Here is a 12,667-nt window from a genome sequence, read left to right on the forward strand (position 1 = left end):
GATGGTCCAAAAAGATGTAGAATTAGAAACAGAATGCCTAGGAAAAGTGGATACTATTTGGATACTATGTATCTACTATGTAGATAGTACCCATGGATGGTCAACAAGCACTTTGTCTTCCTTACTTCCAAACCATAGAGATAATTGGAAAGATGTTTTTAATTGACAGTTACTGGCTAGTAAAATTCTCCTTGATCCAGCGATAGTGCGGAAGCCCCAGAAGAAGAAAACAGATGGGTCAGAGGGAAGGTTTAAACCACACAACTCACAATACCCACAGATGACAGTACAGTAATATGGTGTTAAGAGTGCTTCCTAAATAGATTGTGTAAAGGCCAAAGCAAGAAGGACTCAAGGAAACCAGTAGGGTGATTTCTGGAACACAAGGAGGAGGGTCCATCACTGCATTTTTACGTTCCCTCTGTCCTCCCCCTTCCCAGTGGGGCAACAGAGATAGGGGGCTCTTCCTCCTAGTAGTGGGGATGCTGGATTTGAAGAGACAGGGTGGGGTCCTAGGAAGAAATGACTCCTTGGAGGGATGGTTGGTACCTAGTCACAAGACTAATTGTCCATTACTCTGCCCATGGGCAGAGCCCAGTTTCCTCCAGGACCCCTGAAAGCAAGTAAGAACACAATGTTGATTGACCTGTACCACACTCTCCCAGGAAGCCTGTAAAAACTTATAAAATGGAGAACTAATATGAAATCTTGACTACAGAGATGAAGTGCAATCAAATATCATACAAAATGAGACAAAAACAAAACTGTAGAAAATAGATAATAGTTCAAAATACCATTCTGAGGCATTCACAACTAAGAAAGTAAAATTAGCAGAACAAGCATAACTTTAGAATAAATAGAATTAATGTCATCAGATACTAGTGAATATTTCAGAGAAAATTGGCATAGATCCTTTAAATGATAAGTTAACAACATCTAGTTAAAACAAAATGTGCAGTCCTTTGACCTTGAAGTTCTACTTCTCCGTATCTTCTCTGGACAAACACTTACATTCATGCCTGTATGTACATGTGTTGTTTATTGTAGCTTTGCTTAGAACAGCAGGAATTCCTTCAGTGGAGGAATGTAGATGTTTCAGTAGCTTAGATTTATTGATTGCATACCAGATGCATTCATGATTATATAAGTTCTTTAACCATGTTAAGTACTTTAATTCTTACAACATCTCTATGTGATAGGTCCCATTATTATCCGAATCCTACAGTTTGGACAATTATAATTTAGAGAGTTAAAGTAACTTGCCCAAATCACACAGCTGGTAGGTGCAGGGCAAGACTTGAACCCAAGATGGCCTGGGTGTAATTCAGGTATTTTGACTACCGCATATCCTGCTTCTCAATGAGGAAGTGGGATAGCCACAGACAGTAAAAAAAGAAAAAGTAATAAACAAATGCTTGCAAGGGCACACATCAACTAGTCCTCACTTTTGGCAATGGGATTTCCACTAGCTATAGTGACCACAGGGACTTACGTACAAGAAGGTAGACTGATATGTTGTGCACAATTAAAACTATTTTAAAAATAGAATTTATACCTGTTTATTGTAGGCTTTTCTTAAGGTTGGTGTGTGTGTGTGTGTGTGTGTGTGTGTGTGTGTGTGTGAAGTATGTGACCAGCGCCACGCTTTCTGGGCACTTTCTTTGCCTCAGTGGTTGTGATAAAGGAAGAAGCAGGGAGTGGGATGAAGGGAAATGGGAGAGACACTTCATGATGTAAACAAAGGTATGATATACTTATTCATTCACTTATTTAGTTATGCCCAGAAAGCCCCAGGAAGGATTGAGTGGGGGCATACAAAAACACATACACCAGAGTATTTCAAGGTACAGAAATATAAGTATTAGGGAAATTAAGTATAAGGAAACATGAGGGGTGTCCTGAGATATTTTCCAGAGGTGGAGGCTTAGGGAATCCATAGCCAGAAGGGAAACATTACTCATCTCACAATACTCATTGGGTTAAAAAAAAATCAACTCTTTAGCTCATGGAAAATAGGACTAGTTCTAGGAGACACTGCAATATTCTAAACCGGGTCCTAAATTACAGAAAAGGCAGCAATGAATATTAGAGCATTCTTTTAAAGATGTAAAGCAATTTATTTCCTCACTACAAAATTAATAGAGGTTTGGTGGAGGGCACTTGGAAAATAATAATCTTCAATAGCTTTGGGGAAAGGTGAAAACGTAGAAATCGACATTACCCATTTTCCCTTCCTCACTGGCCAATCCCACTGAAGTCACAGAGGAAGCAGGAATGAAGGGGATGTACAGCTGGGAGGGAGCCAAGGAAAGAAGGCTTCAAATAACAGAACCTCGTGGAATTCCCAGCACACGGGGATCTGATGAAAAATGGATGCCACACTCGCCCAGAAAGGCTGCATGGCGATGTAGGAGTTTTGGGGTGATGTGGTAGGTGAGAACAGGGAACCCTGTGGGGCTCACTTGGTATGACTTGGTGTTACAGTTCCTCAGAATTTAAGGGCAGCATTGAGGGGCTGGGCTAAGGGTTCACGTGATTGAACAAAGAGGGGGCAGCAGAAAGAGATTCCCCACCGGGCAGCACAGCTTCTTCACCCAGAACTGAGCAGGCAGAAGTCACAGAGTGTCCCTCATGGCTGAGCAGACACCAGGTGATGGCGACTAAACCAATGGAAGAAGAGGGGAAGGGGAGGCCTTCCCCTTATTCTTACTGGTTTTGTTCACTGCTTTTTACTAAAGTGGTGGTTTCCTCAGCCAGGAACTCCAAAGAAACTGACATTTTAAGCCTCTTTAGGATAAATAAGTACAAGAATAATTAGGAAAACATCTATTCATTATGAAGAGAAATACATACTTCAGGATACTAAAGCATAATATAAAACTTTGATAATTTAAGAAATATGATACTGAAACCAGAATAATGTACATAAGGCATATGGAATATCAAATCAGTTAGAAAAGAATGACTTAGTCAGTATATGGCATTAGGATAGTTGTCTAGCCATTTAAAAAATATTAGACTGCCATCTGTCACAGTGAATTACAAAGTAAATGCCAGTTGGATGGAAAAAATAAAAATTTTAAACTTGAAAGGGTACAGGTAAAACTTTTTATTTTTGGTGAGGGAAAGATCTTTCTGGGAATAACACCAAAAACAGAAACAATAAGGGAAATAAATGTAGTTTAAATTACACCAAAACTGGGGTGCCTGGGTGGCTCAGTGGGTTAAAGCCTCTGCCTTCGACTTGGGTCATGATCCCAGGGTCCTGGGATCAAGCCCCACGTAGGGCTCTCTGCTCAGCAGGGAGCCTGCTTCTCCCTCTCCCTCTGCCTGCCTCTCCGCCTACTTGTGATTGGTCTGTCAAATAAATAAATAAAATCTTTAAAAAAAATAAAAATAAAAAATAAACTACACCAAAACTTTAAAACTCTTTACACAAATAATAAACATCGTATGCATACCTAAGCAGCATAACAAATAAAAAATATTTGTATACAACAGGCAAAGGGATAATGTCCTTCTTCTAAAGAACTCTGGCAAAGAAATAATTGAAAAAGCAGACAAAGGACATGAACAAATTATTAAGAAACAAAAAAAAATGGACGATATATAGAAATGTTCCTTTTGATCATTAACTGAAGAACTGCAAGATTAGACATTTGGATATGAAATCTTATCAATGAGATAACAAGAGTAAGAGGAAGAATCCACTCAGTGTTGGGAGAATATACAGAAATAGGCATGTCTGTACACTTCCAATGGGAGCCATAAATTATAGACACTTTTGGAAGAAATTGAATAATATTTGCCAAAATCAGTTTCTCAGAGTTTATCCTAAGGCAACAGCACCATAAAGAGAATACACATAAATTGTTTGCAATAAAATAATTGGAAACAATTTAAATAATAATAGGTTATCAATAAAATTGGAGTTTAGTGTAGTGATGGGAAAAAATTTATATCAGTGCTTTTCAAATTACACTTCACACACTGGCCCTGGAGGACTCATTTTGTAGACCTGCTCTAGAACAGGTCTGGAAGCTTCTGGCTGTCACACAACCTCAGCCTGAGCCAACCAGGCATCCTGCACTGGGCTCGAGATAAAATTATATTTGATGAAAAGCTTTTATTGCCTAAAGAAGTCTGAATGCCGCTTGTATAGATGCAGACATGAAAAAACGTCATAAAATTTTTTGACAAAGACTTTCTTGACATGAAGATATGGTCATAAAAATTTTTTTCTGAGAAAAAAATCAGATTGAAAACTAGCATGTACATTATGTTCACATTTTTATATGTGTAATCTACGTATTACATATGAACACATTATCAAAATTTGGGCTGGCTATTTCCGGTACTTTCCACCAGGGATTTTTTTGCCTTCTTTTTGTTGATATTTCCCTACTGGTATTTGTGTAATTATCATGGGTAGCTTTCATTATTAAAAACAAAGAAGATCTGTGGGATGCATGAAAGAGAGGACTAAGACAAAAGTACAGAATTAGGGGGAAGGGAGTCAAGATGGCAGAGGAGTAGCAGACTGAGATGACATCAGGTTGCAGGAGTTCAGCTAGATAGTTATCAAACCATTTAGAACACCTACAAACCCAACAGGAGATCAAAGAGAAGAAGAGCAGCAATTCTAGAAACAGGAAATCAACCACTTTCTGAAAGGTAGGACGTGTGGAGAAGTGAATCCAAAGCAAAGGGAAGATAGATGGCGGGGAGTGGGGCGGGCTCCTGGCAAGCAGTCAAGCAACAGAGCACAAAATTCAAACTTTTAAAAGTCTGCTCCACTGAGGGACAATTCTCCAGAGGCTAAGCGGGGGTCGAGCCCTCGCTGGGACAGTGTGGTCTCAGGTCCTGCGGGGTCACAGAAGGATCGGGGGTGTCTGAGTGTAGCAGAGCTCACAGGTATCCCCATAGTTGGGGAAGCCAACTACAGAGACAGAGCCAAGAAGTGCGTTCTCAGCTCAGGATTACCCTAAACTGTGATCTGTGGCATAGTCGGGCCACTGCTATTTGAGCAGGGACACCACAAGTGGCAGATCTAGGAAGATTCAACTTCCTTCCCTGGGGGCAGGAATCTGCTGGGTTTGGAGACTCCAAATGGGACTGTGTGTCAGAGACAGAAATGCTCAGTAACAGGCCAGGTGAGCTCGGAGCACGGCCGGAGACCAGGGAGACGGTAGTGATTGACTGCTTTTCTCCAAGGGCACACTGAGATGTGGGACCCCTGAGCTCTGGGCTCTTTTGTACTGGAGACTGGGAGGCAGCTATTTTCATTCCCGTCTTCCAGAGCTCTTCAGAAAGCATTCAGGGAACAAAAGCTCCCAAGAATAAACCCAAGCAGATTATTTAGCCTGGCCCCTGGCAAGGGCAGTGCAATTCCACCTTGGGCAAAGACATTTGAGAATCACTACAACAGGCCTCTCCCTCAGAAGATCAGCAAGAACATCCAGCCAAGACCAAGCTCACTGATCAAGGGGAATGGCGGAATTCAGAGGAGGGAAAAGCAAAGCATGGAATTCATGTCTTTCTCCCCATGATTCTTTAGTCTTGCAAAGTTAATTAAATTTTTTTAATTTTATTTTTTTCTTATTCTAATGTTTTAACTTTTCCTATTTCCTCTTTTAACATTTTTTAACTAGTTTACTTAATAACTTCCTAAAAAAAATCTTTTAAAATCTTCATTATTATACTCATATTTATCCTTCATTGTATCCGACTTTATTTTTGTATACATATAGGGTTTTTTCCTTCTAAAAATATTTTGGGATACAATTTCTTCTAATAGATTAAAATATGCCCTAAATCTAGCACAAGGCTTTGTTCTAGTCTCCACTCTGAGCAAATTCTCTCCACTTCCTTTTCTTTTTTTTCCAATCAACTTATCAATTACTTTTTTTAGAATTTTTAAAAAATTTTCATCCTTAGTCATCCCTTTATCATGTTTACCCTTATTTTTGTATATATATAAATATTTCTTTCTTTAAAAAATTTTGGGAGGTAGTTTCTTCTAAGAGACCAAAATACACCTTAAATCAAGTGGGTGGCTCTGTTCTATTTACCAGTCTAATTTATATATATATATTAATAGTTACCCTGAATGTAAATGGGCTAAATGCCACAATCAAAAGACACAGGGTATCAGAATGGATTAAAAAAAAAACAAAACCCATCAATATGCTGTCTACAAGAAATTCACTTTAGACCCAAAGACACCTACAGATTTAAAATGAGGGGGTGGAAAACAATTTACCATGGTAATGGACATCCAAAGAAAACTGGGGTGGCAATCCTTATAAATTAGATTTGAAGCCAAAGACTATGATAAGAGATGAGGAAGGACACGACATCATACTCAAAGTGTCTGTCCAACAAGAAGATCTAAAAATTTTAAATATCTATGCCCCTAACTTGGGAGCAGCCAACTATATAAACCAATTAATAACAAATTCAAAGAAACACATTGACAATAATACAATAATAGTAGGGGACTTTAACATCCCCCATCCCCCTCAATGAAATGGACAGATCATCCAAACAAAAGATCAACAAGGAAATAAAGGCTTTAAATGACACACTGGACCAGATGGACATCACAGATATATTCAGAACATTTCATCCCAAAGCAACAGAATACACATTCTTCTCTAGTGCACATGGAACATTCTCCAGAATACATCATATTCTGGGTCACAAATCAGGTTTCAACTGGTACCAAAAGATTGGGATCATTCCCTGCATATTTTCAGAACAAAGTGCTCTGAAGCTACAACTCAATCACAAGAGGAAAGTTGGAAAGAACCCAAATACATGGAGGCTAAAGAGCATCCTACTAAAGAATGAATGGGTCAATCCAGAAATTAAATAAGAATTGAAAAAAATCATGGAAATAAATGATAATGAAAATGTAACAGTTCAAAATCTGTGGGACACAGCAAAGGCAGTCCTGAGAGGAAAATATATAGCAATACAAGCCTTTCTCAAGTAACAAGAAAGGTCTCAAGTACACAACTTAACCCTACACCTAAAAGAGCTGGAGAAAGAACAGTAAAGAAGACTTAAACCTAGCAGAGAAGAGAAATAACAAAGATCAGAGCAGAAATCAATGAAACCAAAAGAACAGTAGAACAAATCAATGAAACTAGGAGCTAGTTCGTTGAATTAATAAGATTGATAGAATTAATAAGATTGATAAGCCCTTGGCCAGACTTACCAAAAGGAAAAGAGAAAGGACCAACTAAATAAAACCATAAATGAAAGAAGAGAGATCACAAGCAACACCAAAGAAATACAATTATCAGAACATATTATGAGCAACTATATTCCAGCAAATTTGACAATCTGGAAGAAATGGATGCATTCCTAGAGACATATAAACTACCACAACTGAACCAGGAAGAAATAGAAAACCTGCACAGACCCATAACCAGTAAGGAGATTGAAGCAGTCATCAAAAATTTCCCAACAGTTCTACTGAGGGACATCACTCCAGAGGCTAAACCGGGGTGAAGCCCACATGGGGTCAGCATGGCCTCAGGTCCCACAGGGTCACAGAAGGATCGGGGGTGTCTGAGTGTCGCAGAGCTTGCAGGTATTAGAACAGGGAAGCTGGCTACAGAGACAGAGCCGAGGAGTGAGCTCACAGCTCGGGGTTACCTTGAACTGGTCGCAGGCTCGGTGAGCTCGGAGCGCGGCCTGAGGTCAGGCAGACGGGAGTAACGGGGCACTGTTCTCTGAGGGCGCACTGAGGGGGGGCCCCAAGCTCTCGGCTCCTCTGGGCCAGATACCGGGAGGCCGCCATTTTCATTCCCGTCCTCCGGAACTCTACGGAAAGTGCTCAGGGAACAAAAGCTCCTGAAAGCGAACCTGAGTGGATTACTCAGCCCAGCCCCTGGTAATGGCGGTGCAATTCCGCCTGGGGCAAAGACACTTGAGAATCACTACAACAGGCCCCTCCCCCAGAAGATCAACAAGAAATCCAGCCAGGACAAAGTTCACCTACCAAGGAGTGCAGTTTCAATACCAAGGAGAGCAGCTGAATGACAGAGGAGGAGAAAGCAAAGTACAGAACTCATGGCTTTCTCCCCATGGTTCTTTAGTCTTGCAGTTAATTTAATTTTTTCTTCTTTTTCAATTTTTTTTCTCTTCTTCTGCTAAATTTTTTTTAACTTTTACCCTTTTCTTTTTTAACGTTTTTAAACTAGTTTATCTAACATATATATGTATAGTTTCTTTTTTATATTTTTTCTTTATTCGTTTTCTCTTTTTAATTGTTTCTTTTCTTTTTCTCTTTCTTTCTGAGCCTCTTTTTGTCCCCTTTCTCCCCCCTCACGATTTGGGATCTCTTCTGATTTGGTTAAAGCATATTTTCCTGGGGTTGTTGCCACCCTTTTAGTATTTTACTTGCTCCTTCATATACTCTTATCTGGACAAAATGACAAGGTGGAAAAATTCACCACAAAAAAAAGAACAAGAGGCAGTACTGAAGGCTGGGGACCTAATCAACACAGACATTGGTAATATGTCAGATCTAGAGTTCAGAATGACGATTCTCAAGGTTCTAGCCGGGCTCGAAAAAGGCATGGAAGATATTAGGGAAACCCTCTCAGGAGATATAAAAACCCTTTCTGGAGAAATGAAAGAACTAAAATCTAACCAAGTTGAAATTTTAAAAAAAAGCATTAATGTGGTGCAATAAAAAATGGAGGCTCTCACTACTAGGATAAATGAGGCAGAAGAAAGAATTAGCAATATAGAAGACCAAATGACAGAGAATAAAGAAGCTGAGTAAAAGAGGGACAAACAGCTACTGAACCACAAAGGGAGAATTTGAGAGATAAGTGACACCATAAGATGAAACAACATTAGAATAATTGGGATTCCAGAAGAAGAAGAAGAAAGAGAGAGGGGAGCAGAAGGTATATTGGAGAGAATTTCCCCAATATGGCAAAGAGAACAAGCATCAAAATCCAGGAGGCCTCCTGAGATCCCTGGTTCTCCTAACATCTCCAAAGTGGATGCTTCTCAACTTGCCTTCTGAGCACTTCAAGTCCTGAAGGTGGTATAGACATTTTCCTACTTCCCTGGACCACTTCCAACCCTTCCATTATTTCCCGTGCACTGATCTATTCCTTTGATGCTCGTGCTATCAAACCAGATTACCTGTTCCCTCTCTGTCTTTACCACATGGCCATGCCCCTCACCCACCAAAGATGTGATCACTATTCTCCAGTGATCACATCTTTGTGATCTCTCATACTGTACCCATCTTGAATGTCTTTGATATCTATCTACATGGATAAACCATCCAACTTCTTTTCTTTGAGCAGAAAAGCAAGCCAAGATCCTCATCATGATTGCCTGGAGCCTTTCTTCCCTTTTCTCCATTCCCACCCTGATAATATTTGGGAAAAGGAAACTCTCTAATGGCGAAGTGCAGTGCTGGGCGCTATGGCCGGATGACTCCTACTGGACCCCCGTACATGACCATTGTGGCCTTCCTGGTGTACTTCATCCCCCTGGCAATTATCAGGTAAGAGACCAACAGGCCAGACCCCAATAGAGGCTTTCCTGGTTCACCAACTCCTGCTCTTCTCTCCCCACAAGGCCCGTCATTGGTCCTAGTGTCCTTGAGGGAAGTGGCCAAATCTCAAGATTTCATCTAAAGCTACTTTGTGTTAAGCCCAACTTCTCCAAAGTAGTGTAAGGAGGGGAGAACTAATATTTTCTGAGTATGTATTATGGAATAGACATAACTAACAGTGACTGCATATGGGATTCCATCCCATAGCTAACATAGATCCCAACTCAATCAAATAATTACATTTAGTCCCCTTTTTATGTATGGTAAAACTCAGGTTCAGAGAGGTTAAGTAACCTGCCCAATATCACACAGGATTTAAAAAGGTTTTTCTGAGTTTATACCCTATTCTTTCTCCTATTTCATATAGTCTTTCAAATATAAGGCACAGTACCAATTTCAGAGATCTTATGTTATCATTGAAAAGATAGGCAAACCTTAAGCAAAACTGAGCAAAAAAAAAAAGGCGATACACACACAAAAAATATGCTAGAAAGTGCATGCAGTGAGGTCAAGTAATGACAAGAAACACTTCTTGGAAGTGACAATTGGAGGAGAGAAGAATTCAGATAAGAGAAGGGAAAGGTGGGAGGGAAGCAGGTTTTCTGGGAACTGGGGGTCCAAGTCAAGTGCAGTGACAGGGAAAGGACAGGCAGGCATGTCAGTGGGAGAGAGAAGAAGTTGGCAATAAGCTCCTTCTGGTGGGGTGAGATTCAATTATAAAGGGCCTTAACAACCAAGTCATAGGATGCTCCCTCTGTCCCATAGCCAATGATGGCCACAGATGGTCTTTCAGCAGAGAAGACCACAACTGCTTGGAGAGTCAGGGTGTCGCTTGTCATGTGGCAGGACCACCTCTGACAGCATGACTCTAAAGGCCTGGGTGGGGTCAGGGATTGAGGGAGATACTGGCACGTTGAAGGTTTGCTTGGCCAGGCTGATCCTACACCAAGCCGGCCATGGTGTGCCCCATAATCTGTCCTGAATGAAGGAACCAGCCTTTGGTTTCAGATCATATAAATACTGCTGTGATAAAAATCTTTGTACTTAAATTTATTCATGAGTCTCTGATTATTCCTTCAGAACTTATTCTACTGGAATTGCTAGATCAAAGATGATGCTCATTTTAAAACTTTCAATGCATATTCATAAACTGCCCTACAGGAAAGGTGTATTCCTGTCAACAGTAAAAAAAAAAAAAAAAAGGAGCTCTGAGTTTTCTTCCCCTGACCCAATGGAAGATGCTATCGTTTATGAAATCTCCATCCAACATAGAGGTTTCAAAAAAATATCTCATTGTTTTCATATGCATTTCTTTGATGAAGTGTTAAGTGTATGAAATATGTTTTGAGTTTTTTCTGACATTATGGGACTCCTGCATTCTTGCTCTTTGTTCATCTGTAGTTGCATAAAATACCATAGCTGGAAGAATGTGATCCATCACATAGGCCAGCCCCTGAATTTTTCACAAAAGTAGACCTAAGGCTAAAAAGCGCAAAATGACTTGCTCTCCATCAGAGGTCGAGCTGGGCAGGGGAGGGATCCCATAGCCAGTGCCGCAGCCTTGCTGAGACTGGAGATTGTCAGTCATCTCTGCTGACTTGACAAATTGACGCCTACGTGATTTCCATGTACTGCCTCCTCTCCACTGAGTTGAATTTGGGAGGAATCTTGGAGGAAAGATGAAGGTTATTTAGACAAGCAGTCAAAGTTAAGTCATAGCATCGTTGAAAGTGGCACGTGGAGGAGGAAGGTGGCTCATCGCAGGGGTAAGCCTCTGGGGGGAAGCACCTCCTGCCGTCCATCACAGGCAACTGACGCATCGATTTCAGTGGACAGTGTTTGTGTTTGTTCTCTCCTGATTGATTTCCCATCAGCTCGTGAAATCAGTCCAAACACCTGCTCAGGCTGGTGGATACAGTATGTCCACCCCAATGTTCCCAATGCGCTGTCTGACCAGATCTGTCATGTGGCTCTTTCCCCATCCATAATCATTCCCCATCAATTCAAGCTGCTCCTTCCCATCAGGACCTCTCAGACCTGCCTACAGCCCGACTTGTGTGTTCTTGTAGTGCCCTTAGAAAAAGCCAAGTACAATACGACGATGAAAGGGATGACTTCAAAAGCACGTTGCACTCAGCCTTCAACAAAGCACAGCCTCCTTAAATCCCGCCCTGTGCTCCTTGCTCCTAGAATGACGAAGTAGAATGACGAAGATTCAGAGTGACCTCCCACAACCTCGAGCTTCCCTGAAGCGTTTCCTATCTGCTCAGTCATGACCTTCAGTCCTCTGTGGTCAGACTCCTCTTGCAGAAGAAAGAGCTTCTGTCTGGGGAATATGGCACCCTCCAGCCCTCTCAGCAACTCCTCCTTCTTGACCCAAGACCAGGCCCAGATGGAATCTTGTGAAGAATTTGTTTTCCAGCTAGCTCCTGGGATAACTTGCTACAATTTTATATCTCTCAGAGTTAAAGTTCATCTTTTTTTTTTCTTTCTTAACCACATTTTGGACCCTTGAGCTCGATCCTGTTGCTTATAGTCCTTTTAGATAAACTCTTAATTCCAAGCTTAAGTAGACAAAGGAAACAACTCAAATTAGATGTCTATTCATTTTCTTAACCATGCCTAATGCTTTGTTTTTCTTCAGGCAGGATACTTGTGTGTGTATATATATATATATATATGTATATATATATATATATTTTTTTTTTTTCCTTACCAAATTGATAAGCAAAAAGTACATATAAAGTTGTTTTAATTCTTTTCATTACAGATGAGGTTGAAAAATTTTAAATGTACATTATCATTTTAGTTTTTTAGATAAATTGCATATTCATATTCTTTTACCCATTTTTCTTAATTTTATTTCCTCTCTTCTTTATTTTTTTAAGATACTCTATATATAAGAAACTTTTCCTGTTTTTATATGTTGAGGCAATCCCCTAGTTCATCACTTGCCTTTTTGTTTTGAATATGGCTTTTTTTTGCTTTCTTTTTTTTTTTTTTTTTTTTTTTTGCTCTCAGTTAATAAGACTGGCATAACTGTGAAAAAGGGAGACAGCATGAATATCAAAAATT

General features: G+C 40.2%; 1 protein-coding gene across 2 annotated transcripts in view; it reads left to right on the forward strand.

Moving 5' to 3' along the window:
- The window catches only part of NPSR1 (neuropeptide S receptor 1), a 181,035-nt gene that overhangs the window by 108,916 nt on the left and 59,452 nt on the right, over positions 1-12,667 (forward strand). The gene's annotated exons all lie outside the window — the stretch shown is intronic.

The sequence above is a fragment of the Mustela putorius genome, unplaced genomic scaffold, assembly GCF_011764305.1.
Source record: "Mustela putorius furo isolate JIRA1106 unplaced genomic scaffold, ASM1176430v1.1 tig00003845_pilon_pilon_pilon, whole genome shotgun sequence".
NCBI lineage: Eukaryota > Metazoa > Chordata > Mammalia > Carnivora > Mustelidae > Mustela > Mustela putorius.